This window comes from Oratosquilla oratoria, chromosome 12 (genome assembly GCF_046742065.1).
Source record: "Oratosquilla oratoria isolate Oo_2021 chromosome 12, ASM4674206v1, whole genome shotgun sequence".
NCBI lineage: Eukaryota > Metazoa > Arthropoda > Malacostraca > Stomatopoda > Squillidae > Oratosquilla > Oratosquilla oratoria.
Window position 1 is genome coordinate 56,656,280 of NC_134788.1, and position 10,000 is coordinate 56,666,279.

General features: G+C 37.1%; 1 protein-coding gene across 1 annotated transcript in view; it reads right to left on the minus strand.

The window, feature by feature from the left end:
* LOC143031824 (uncharacterized) overlaps nt 1-757 on the minus strand; it is a 9,220-nt gene extending 8,463 nt beyond the window's left edge. The window contains exon 1 of the mRNA XM_076196150.1: nt 634-757. The gene's annotated coding sequence lies outside the window, so the exon portion shown is untranslated. The remainder of the gene's footprint in view (nt 1-633) is intronic.
* Nucleotides 758-10,000: the final 9,243 nt, after the last annotated feature.

Below are 10,000 nucleotides of genomic sequence, written 5' to 3' on the forward strand. Positions count from 1 at the left end.
CCTCACAAAATCTTATTTCATTCTCATATATTTTTCTAAACTGTACATACTCTGACTTGATACCTTGAACCATCTATTTTACCTAGATATGATTATTGGCCTGATATATAATATTTTTATGTGTTTCCACCATGAATAATTATTTATTTTTCAAAAATGCACACTACATCCCAAAATAAATATATTTAAACTTATAGTAATACAGAAGACTATTAGCAATACATTCTATTAATCTCAGGTCTTCCGAAGTTTACAACTGCTACATAACCTTGTATCTATCTAAAATTGTAGATCCCTGATAGAGAGTACCTAACTTGTTCGATACTGTGACAAGACGAATGTTATGGTACTTATTCTAAATATATGTTTTGTTAAAAATTGCTGGTTTTGGTAATAGTTATATACATAGGATGTTCATAAATGATAAGACAAACTTCAGGCTAAATCGTGACGTTATGATCGACATATACACAACACTGTCAAATGTCGGCTGCTGTCTACTTTTATTCATAAAATAAATATAATTTACCCGAATCATTCTGTATCCTAATCATTATATTACGTAGGTAATGACAGTCTCAACTAATGTGCTCTCATATTTCGTAATTTCTACTGCACATTGATACAACTCACCGTAATATGTATGAGATAGCAGAATTTCGTCTGCTTCTGTCAGGCTTCAAACACAGACGCTACGCTTTTCTCAGCGAAAGTAAAGGGTAGACAAAATGGTCTGTTCACTTTCGTAATATCCCCTGTACTACTTAATTATGCATATGAATATTAAACAAAAAATCTAACATTAACGTAAATGCTCTGGAGAGTTTCTGAAAAGTCATCAATATGGTTCATGTAAATAAGTTTTCATCGGAAAAATTCGCCAATCGACACTTTCCCTATTATTTTTCCTAAATAATCCCCACCCTTTATCGACATCCATTACCATTAAACTTCTCTTTTGTTCCTCTAAGCAATTTAATGTTATTCTACTTTTTTATTAATTCGTTTTTATTTGTTACATTTCCATCTTCGTTCTTTTTGTTTACCTAATCACCTGACGCTTGAGCTGGTATCTGGTCGTTTCGCTACATGGCCAGTTCGCTACCAACCATTTTGCTACATTGCTTGGTCGTTTCGCTACATTTCTTCGGACGTTTCGCTACATTCTTCGGTCGTTTCGCTACATTGTTTTTTTCGCATTGGAGATACGAATATGATAAAAAAATACAATGTGTGCAGGTTTGTAAAGTCATTTTCTTTTCACTACATGGCCAGTTCACTACCAACTATTTCGATACATTGCTTGGCCGTTTCGCTACTTCCTATCGGTCGTTTCGCTACATTCTTCGGTCGTTTCGCTACATTCTTCGGTCGTTTCGCTACATTCTTCGGTCGTTTCGCTACATCCTTCGGTCGTTTCGCTACATTCTTTCGGTCGTTTCGCTACATTCTTCCGTCGTTTCGCTACATTATCTACATTGTTCGGTCGTTTCGCTACATTCTTTTGGTCGTTTCGCTACATTCTTTGGTCGTTTCGCTACATTTCGCTACACAGTTTTTTTTATCGCATCTGAGATACGAATATGATAAAAAATACGATGTGTGCATTTGAGATACGAATATGATAAAAAATACAATGTGGTAATTGTTGTTACGGGATTGGGTTTGTTTACCTTGAGCTACGGCAATTTCCCGAAAGCTCGTTTAATTTTTGAATTGGGAATCTTTCCTGTAACTTCGTACCACACTATTGTAATTTTGATTAATATTATTAAACTCCCCTCCCTCTTTATTATTTATTTAAACCTATGTCATAATTTGATTAACAAATCGGGAACTTGAGAACTTACATCAAGTATCAGTTGTCCCGTGGCTTCGAAACCGTTTTGAAGGCTCAATAGAACTCCTGCCGAACAAGACCAACTTTCTGTCACGATACGTCAGACTAGCTGAAACCCTCGTACCAGTGACTAGCTTTAAACCTGTCACCAGAAGGACAATAAAACCTCGGCAAGGAACAATAACCATCGAAGTCTCAAGCTTATATATATTTCTAACGATTTTGTTAGAGAACTCATTCAGGTAAGTTCTCTAACGTTCTGTTTTGTTGATTTAATTACGACAACAATGTGTGTAGGTTTATAAAGTCATTTTCGTTTCTCTCAATGGCCAGTTCGCTACCAACCATTTCAATACATTGCTTAGTCGTTTCGCTGCATCCTTTCGGTTGTTTCGCTACATTCTTCGGTCGTTTCGCTACATTCTTTCGGTCGTTTCGCTACATTCTTCGGTCGTTTCGCTACATTTGGCTACATTGTTCGATCGTTTCGCTACATTCTTTCGGTCGTTTCGCTACATTCTTTGGTTGTATCGTTACATTTCGCTACACTTTTTTTTTTTATCACATTTGAGATAGGAATATGATAAAAAATACGATATGCGCAAATTTATGAAGTAATTTTGTAGGCTGCGGAAGTAGAATTTACATAATGGGCGATATATGAATTTGTTTTTATCAGGCATTGTTTTATGCAATCGTGAGGCAGATTATTGGGCAGATAATTATAAAAGTGACTTATCATGCACATTACCAGAGCTGGGATCGTTCCTCGGTCGTTTCGCTACATTTCTTCGGTCGTTTCGCTACATTTCTTCGGTCGTTTCGCTACGTTTTTTTTCGCATTTGAGATAAGAATATGATAAAGAATACAATGTGTGCAGGTTTACAAAGTAATTTTCGTTTCACTACATGGCCAGTTCGCTACCAACCATTTCGCTACATCCTTTCGGTCGTTTCGCTACATTCTTCGGTCGTTTTGCTACACTGTCTCGGTCGTTTCGTTACATTCTTTTGTCGTTTCGCTACATTCTTTCGGTCGTTTCGCTACATTCTTTGGTCGTTTCGCTACATTGTCTCGGTCGTTTCGCTACATTCTTCGGTCGTTTCGCTACATTTGGCTACATTGTTCGGTCGTTTCGCTACATTCTTTCGGTCGTTTCGCTACATTCTTTGGTCGTTTCGCTACATTTAGCTACACTATTTTTTTTTATACCATTTGAGATACGAATATGATAAAAATACGATGTGTGCAAATTTATAAAATAATTTTGTAGGCTACGGAAGTGGAATTTACCTAATGGGCGACAGATAAAGTTGTTTTTATCAGGCCTTGTTTTATGCAATCGTCAGGCAGATTATCGGGCAGATAATTATAAAACAGTGACTTATCATGCACATTACCAGAGCTGGGCGCGTTCCTCGGTGAGTTCCACTTTAGTTTGGCCGCGGTTAGCGCTCCTAAGCTATTAAAGAAATATAGGTATCGGTTTAGTATGTGACCTACGAAAATTTTCTTTGGTATATTATGTGGCCTACCGGACATTAATTTCGGAACACACCGAAGAACGCGCCCAGTTCTGTATATTACTATTATAATGCCCGTTCATTTCACACACATGACATACTACTATATATGTCATGTGCGTGAAATGAATGGGCGTTCTAAAATGAAATGTTTGTCATCTTCAGATTCAGTTGGAATTAGGGGGGACCTAAATTATTTAAAACTGTGATGAATAATTCCTAAATAATTTTTCTTTCTTTTATTCGAAATGTGCTTATTACAAAATAATGTGTATTGTTCAGTTTCAATACACGTAATTGTAATTCAATAGGCCGCGCCTATGCCATAGGCTGACTGTTTGCGCTAAATGTTACCCCTGGCAACATAAGTCGAATCCTGCAACCTGATTGGTTCGAACTTTAAAAGGAATATTGTCTAAAGTTTATATTCCAAGAATCTTGCAGTTCAACCGATTGTGTCTCCAGGGTCTGACGACGCGACCCGAGATTGGAGGAAGACCCTGGGTACAGAGAATTAGGTTTCATTGCCAGGACGGTAACGAATAAAAGTGCAGAGGTAATTGTTAAACTATCTAGCGATAGTTAGACCCATCCTTGACTATGTGGTACAGTTTTGGCCTCCGTCCTACAGAATGGACATCAATTCACTAGAATCAGTACAGAGAAGAATGACCAAAGTGATACATGGACTCAGAAATTTGCCTTACAGAGAGGCTTAGGTACCTTAACTTACACTCTCTGGAAAGACACAGAGTGCGGGGTGATCTAATAGAGGTGTTCAAGTGGATCAAAGGCTTTATCAAGGGTAATGCAAACAAGGTCATCATACTAAAACAACAGGGCAGGACTCGCAGTAATAGTTATAAACTGGACAAATTTAGATTTAAAGAAATAGGCAAGAATTGGTTTATTAATAGGGTGGTCGACGAATGGAATAAACCTAGTAACCATATAGTAAGCGCTGAAACTATCAATTGCTTGAAGAAACTATTAGACAACTTTATGGATTGGGATGACAGGTGGTGATGGATACGGAGCTGCCTAGTGTAGGCTTTATGGTCTCATGCAGTCTCCTTCAGTCTTATGTTCTTATGAGGTTGATGCCCCCTTGTGATATTGGTCAGTCGTATCTGTGTGCCCCAGGACTGATGATGCATGATGCGTATCTTCGATTGCCTAAAAAGGCCGGAAGATACGTTTCATCAGTTTCGGTCTTTTTTCATATATATATATATATGTATATATATATATATATATATATATATGTATGTATATATATATGTATATGTATTTATATATATATACATATATATATAAAAATATATATATATATATATATATATATAAACTGTGTTCAGGGCCTCATCAGCTGGGAAGCGCAGTGCTTTTTTTCATTTTTTTTTTTACAATAAATAAATAAATAAATAAATAAATAAATAAATAAAATGGAATGAGATTGTTCGGCTTTTGATCAACACTCACTCCTAAACTGTGTTCAGGACCTCATCAGCTAGGAAGCACAGTGCAAAATTATATGGAGTTGGGTTGTTCAGCTTTTGATCACCCCACCCCCTAAATTGTTTCTCAAAAGCTAGGCCAAAAATAGGTAAAATAAGCTGGAGTTTTATATCCCTAGTATGGAGTAGAACAGTATTTTCATTGCTCTGAAACACAAGATTGGTAATTATGGAAAATAACACATACCAGTAAGAAAAAAAATGTCATACCGTGGGCACATCGGATGGTCCTATTCAATGATTCCCCACCAAAGATATCGACCAATAGCAATCCAGCCAACAGTTGGTGGGTCACATTAAAAGGACTACAGTCCTATGCGTAAAAGTAGCACGATTGAAAAAAAAAAAAAAAAAATTGTAGGCCTACAAAGACAAAATATAGGTATATGCCGTAAGCACATTAGATGGTCCTAATCAATGTTTCCCCCACCAAAACTATCGACCAGTAGCAATGCAGCCAACACTTGGTGGGGGCACATTAAAAAGACCGTAGACCCAAAAAGAATAAACATGAAAATAAAATAGTACAATTGAAAATCAAATGGATTGGCAACTACTAGTATTCTATAGAAATAGCACATTATACATTATATACTGATATATATATATATATATATATGTATATGTATATACATATATCATTCTGATCTCAAATTCGAATTTTTTTTTTGTAGCGAAACGACCGCGCAATGTAGCGAAACGACCGAACAATGTAGCGAACTGGCCATGTAGCAAAACGACCAGTTACGCGGTCGTTTCGCTACATTGTTTGGGTCATTTAGCTGCATTGTTCGATCGTTTCGCTCTATATCGCTACACTATATTTTTTCGCATCTGAGATCCGAATATGATAAAAAATACGATGTGTGCAGGTTTATAAAGTAAATTTGTGGGAGACAGAAGAATTTGCCTAACCAGGTGATTTGGCGACAGATAAGGTTAACAAATTAACTTAGAAATGAAAATTAGTAGCTTACACTTTAAACGGGAATGAAACAACTTTTATTGCAAAGAAAAGAAATTGGTCAGTTGCAAAGGAAATAAATTGATTTGTTATCTAAATATATATATATATATATATATATATATATATATATATATATATATATATATATATATATATATATATATATTTATGCTCTAGTTTGGACGGACAAGCACCCGTTAAAGTACAATATGTCTCTTTGGACACCACTACAAAGTTTTTAGGGCCTATACCGGTATCAAAATAAATCCGGAATAAAACTAAGATGGACTAAAGCGAACATAGGCCTAGTGGACGGACAGCTTGATGGGCCTACTGGTGATTGATCACGGGACCGTTCAAGTGAGAAGACGCATTCAGAAGCTGTTCCGCCGTTTTCCTACCGTCGCTATAGGCTTGCCAAATATCGAAGATCTTCTTCTGCAACTGAACGTACTTTTTCCTCTGAATCCTACGTAGCTTACCATCTGATACGAGGCGGACTTGAAGGCTGGCGATTCTTGCCTCGTCATGAAGCAATTCAATGGGTTGGTAAAAAGGCAAGCCACACTTGTCACCTGCCCTACGGTTAATGGCATGATGCCACCCCTCGACATCGTTGTCCGTTCTTATAGGTGACATATATACTCCATGCGGCAGTTGCTGTCTTCAACCTATTTCTTGCCTTAATTTTGAAAAGGTATATTTTATTAAAAACTCTCACATTCTGCATTCGAATGGAGTAGGCTAAGAACAGAGAGTGCACTTTGTAAAAGTTCTATTAAGTTTAGTTTATCTCTTGATAATGCAGTCCAAAACTTATCACTGTCCTCTGTATTCAAGGCTGAGTTGTCACAATCCAGTGGCAATATTCGCCATCGATCATCCAGTCTTTGCAATAATGAACTGTCTTCTGGAGGTATAAGAAGGGGCAATGCAGTTACTAGGGGTACCAAAGAAGGAACTGACTTCCTAAAATTCAATGATAAAGCATTAGTTGGAGTTAAACAATTCAGTTTTGAGATGACATCGTCACTGAAATCATAACTCTTTTTAATTCCACAGCAAGCAACAGATATAAAGTTGCGGCAGTGATGGAAAAAATCCTGCAACTCAGATTTTCTTGCTGTTACACGGGAGCCTTGAATTTCCCGTACCACTTACACCTAGATATATTTCTGGATCACTGAGATGCTTATTGTTTCTATTTGGATCTATCAAACAAAGCTCTGTTTTCATTACATATTCTCTCTCCCTGAATGAAAGGAGAATATCCTTAAAAAGAACACTTACTTTTTCATGGAGCACTATCATCACTAGCTTATCTGACTGAAAGTGCTTATCAAAAGTAGTGAACTTTGGCAAAATCCAATCTAGGAAGTTACAGTACAACTTAATGAAAGGGTTGTGTAGAGTTGAAAATTAGCTCAGCAGCAACTAGCTTCTCAGATAACCACATGTCTGAGAAAAACAAACGAAGAGCTTCCCATTGCTCCAAGATCCTCTGAACAACAGCAACCAATGACAACCACCTCGTCTGTGATGGGTATATCATCTTGTGGGGCTTCAAGTGAATGAAAGACTGAAATTGTACAAATTCACTCTGGCGCTTGCTACTACACTTAAAGAAATTGTACACTTCTCTTGCTAAATCCTCACACCTTCTAGGTAAAGCATTACAAGCCTCGCTGGTACAGAGGTGAGCAGAATGGCAAACACATTTGATTATAGAAAGACCAATGCATTCATTACGGAAGCGACTTGTAACTGAATTGTGAGCTCCCATCATTACACTACACCCATCAGCCCCAAAACCTATTATTTGTGTAACTGAGATTTCATGTTTCTCAATTTTTTCATCAATCCCTTATAGAGATTACTAGCAGTGGCTCTTTTTCCGACATTTTCAGGGTTGGGTGTATTGTAAACTTCACACAGCTCCCAGAATTTACTTTCAACACACTTAGGATCATGATAAAAGAATCTTACTACAACACAAGCTTTTTTTATGGAACCAACGTCAGTAGACTCGTCCGTAAGAACGCTAAATTTTGTTTCTCTTAGTTTGTGAGCAAGTTGTTCTTTGTAGGACTTTCCTATGACATTAGTTACAACTCCAGCTGCTTTAGTTCTTTTCATAGCAAATTCCTGTGCTATCTTGGAGTCACTCAAACTATCTCTCAAGACCTCTGACAAGTGATCCATTACCTTAAACGGCCCATTATGTGCAGCTAGAATACTTGCCAGCTTTATTTCTGCCATATCCACAGGATCTTTTGTGGTTTGTTTTTTCTTAAAGAAGGTTGATACTGGTACCTGCCTGTCCGTTGTACCCTTGAAATATGAAGTATTTTTTGCCTTTGGCATGATTTTTTAGCACTGTTAGCTCTGCATAGTAACGTTACAAATTTTACACCCAGCTTTATACTGTTCAGGTGTTTCCTGTAGCCACGGCTTGAAAGCAGGGTCTGTTTCCCATCCCTTCCTATATCGTTGCTGACAACGAGACTGAAAGCCTGAAGTAGATGCCTCAGCCTGTCCAGAAAGGCCAGCAGGTGCCTGTGTAGAGTATTAAACACATGTGACATATTTCCCTGCTTGAATTCAGGGTAGGCCAATCAAGCTGTCCGCCCGCTAGGCCTATGTTCGAATTATCTTTCCGTAATATGCTTTTGAATATGTCCTTAGAGACGTCTAGATGTCTGCAACGGAAGTCATATTGTCGTTATTCAAAAATGGAGGTTGGAGGTACGAGTACATATGCTACTGTGTTTGCGAATTTTGATGATTAACATTATATCATCTTGATACTTGGTATCTTTATAATTACTTTTGTCAATTAATTTGCAATATTAGGTTCTTTAAGGAAGAAGGAATCAGATGAAGACATTGTATTTAATGTAGATACTTTGCAGTACACGGAATGCGCCAAAAAGGGTGAGTTTGGACAAGAAATATTTCCATTTTGGTGGAAATATGTTGTTGTCAGAAATATAATCTATGTGTAACAACTGTTTAATCATACAACTGTGCTCATGCATAAATGGCAAAAAGAAAAACATTAATTTTTAGATTCTCACATTGGGAAAGACGTCACTAATCCCACAATGCACCGCGCTCCATTGCCGTCATTATTTTCCTGACGTCGATAGAAAACGCTATTTTTGTATACTTATATATATATATATATATATATATATATATATATATATATATATATATATATACATATATATATATATATATATATATATATATATATATATATATATATATATATGTGTGTGTGTGTGTGTGTGTGTGTGTGTGTGTGTGTGTGTGTGTGTGTGTGTGTGTGTACAGTTTAAGTTTCTTGATCATCTCCATCGAGTTTTTGGTCCTCAATATACAGAAATATGTCTGCATCGCCAAAAGTCAAGGGAAAAGTTGCTTACGCGCGATGACCATACACAAAGACCGAAAAATCTTCCCGCGCTCTGATGCCGACGTTATGACGTCACGTCGCATCAAAATCCATCATATTTTCTATATTTTAAAACATCTTTCCACGTGTTTAAAATTTTTCTCAGAATGTTTCGTTCAACACAATTGTCAAAATTCATCGTCAAAACGTTTCTCTCCACATGTATCTAGGGATTTTCTCAGAATATTTCGCTCAGAACACAATAAGAACACAATTGTCAAAATTCATCGTCTTTTCTCTATTCTTTTTTATACATTTTCATACATTTTTCTCTACACGGCTTTCTCAGAATGTTTCGTTCAGTGTTACGTAAGGCCACGTCCTGACCTGAAAATTTCGCTCCCTGATATCTTGATTTCCCTTTCACGTCGTCTTAAGCTAGGCAAAAACACCGTCGATATCCATCTCCACACTAGGCAAAAATACCGTCGATTTCCTCCTTCACACAGGGCAAAAATACCGTCGATTTGCATCCACACACTAGGCAAAAATACCGTCGATTTCCTCCTTCACACAGTGCAAAACTTCCGTCAATTTCCATCTACACCGTTGATTTCCATGGACACACTAGGCAAAACTGCCGTCGATTTTCATCTTCACACTGGGCAAAATACCGTCGATTACTATCTTCGCACTAAGCAAAAAATGCCGTCGATTTTCATCTTCACACTAGGCAAAAATACCGTCGATTT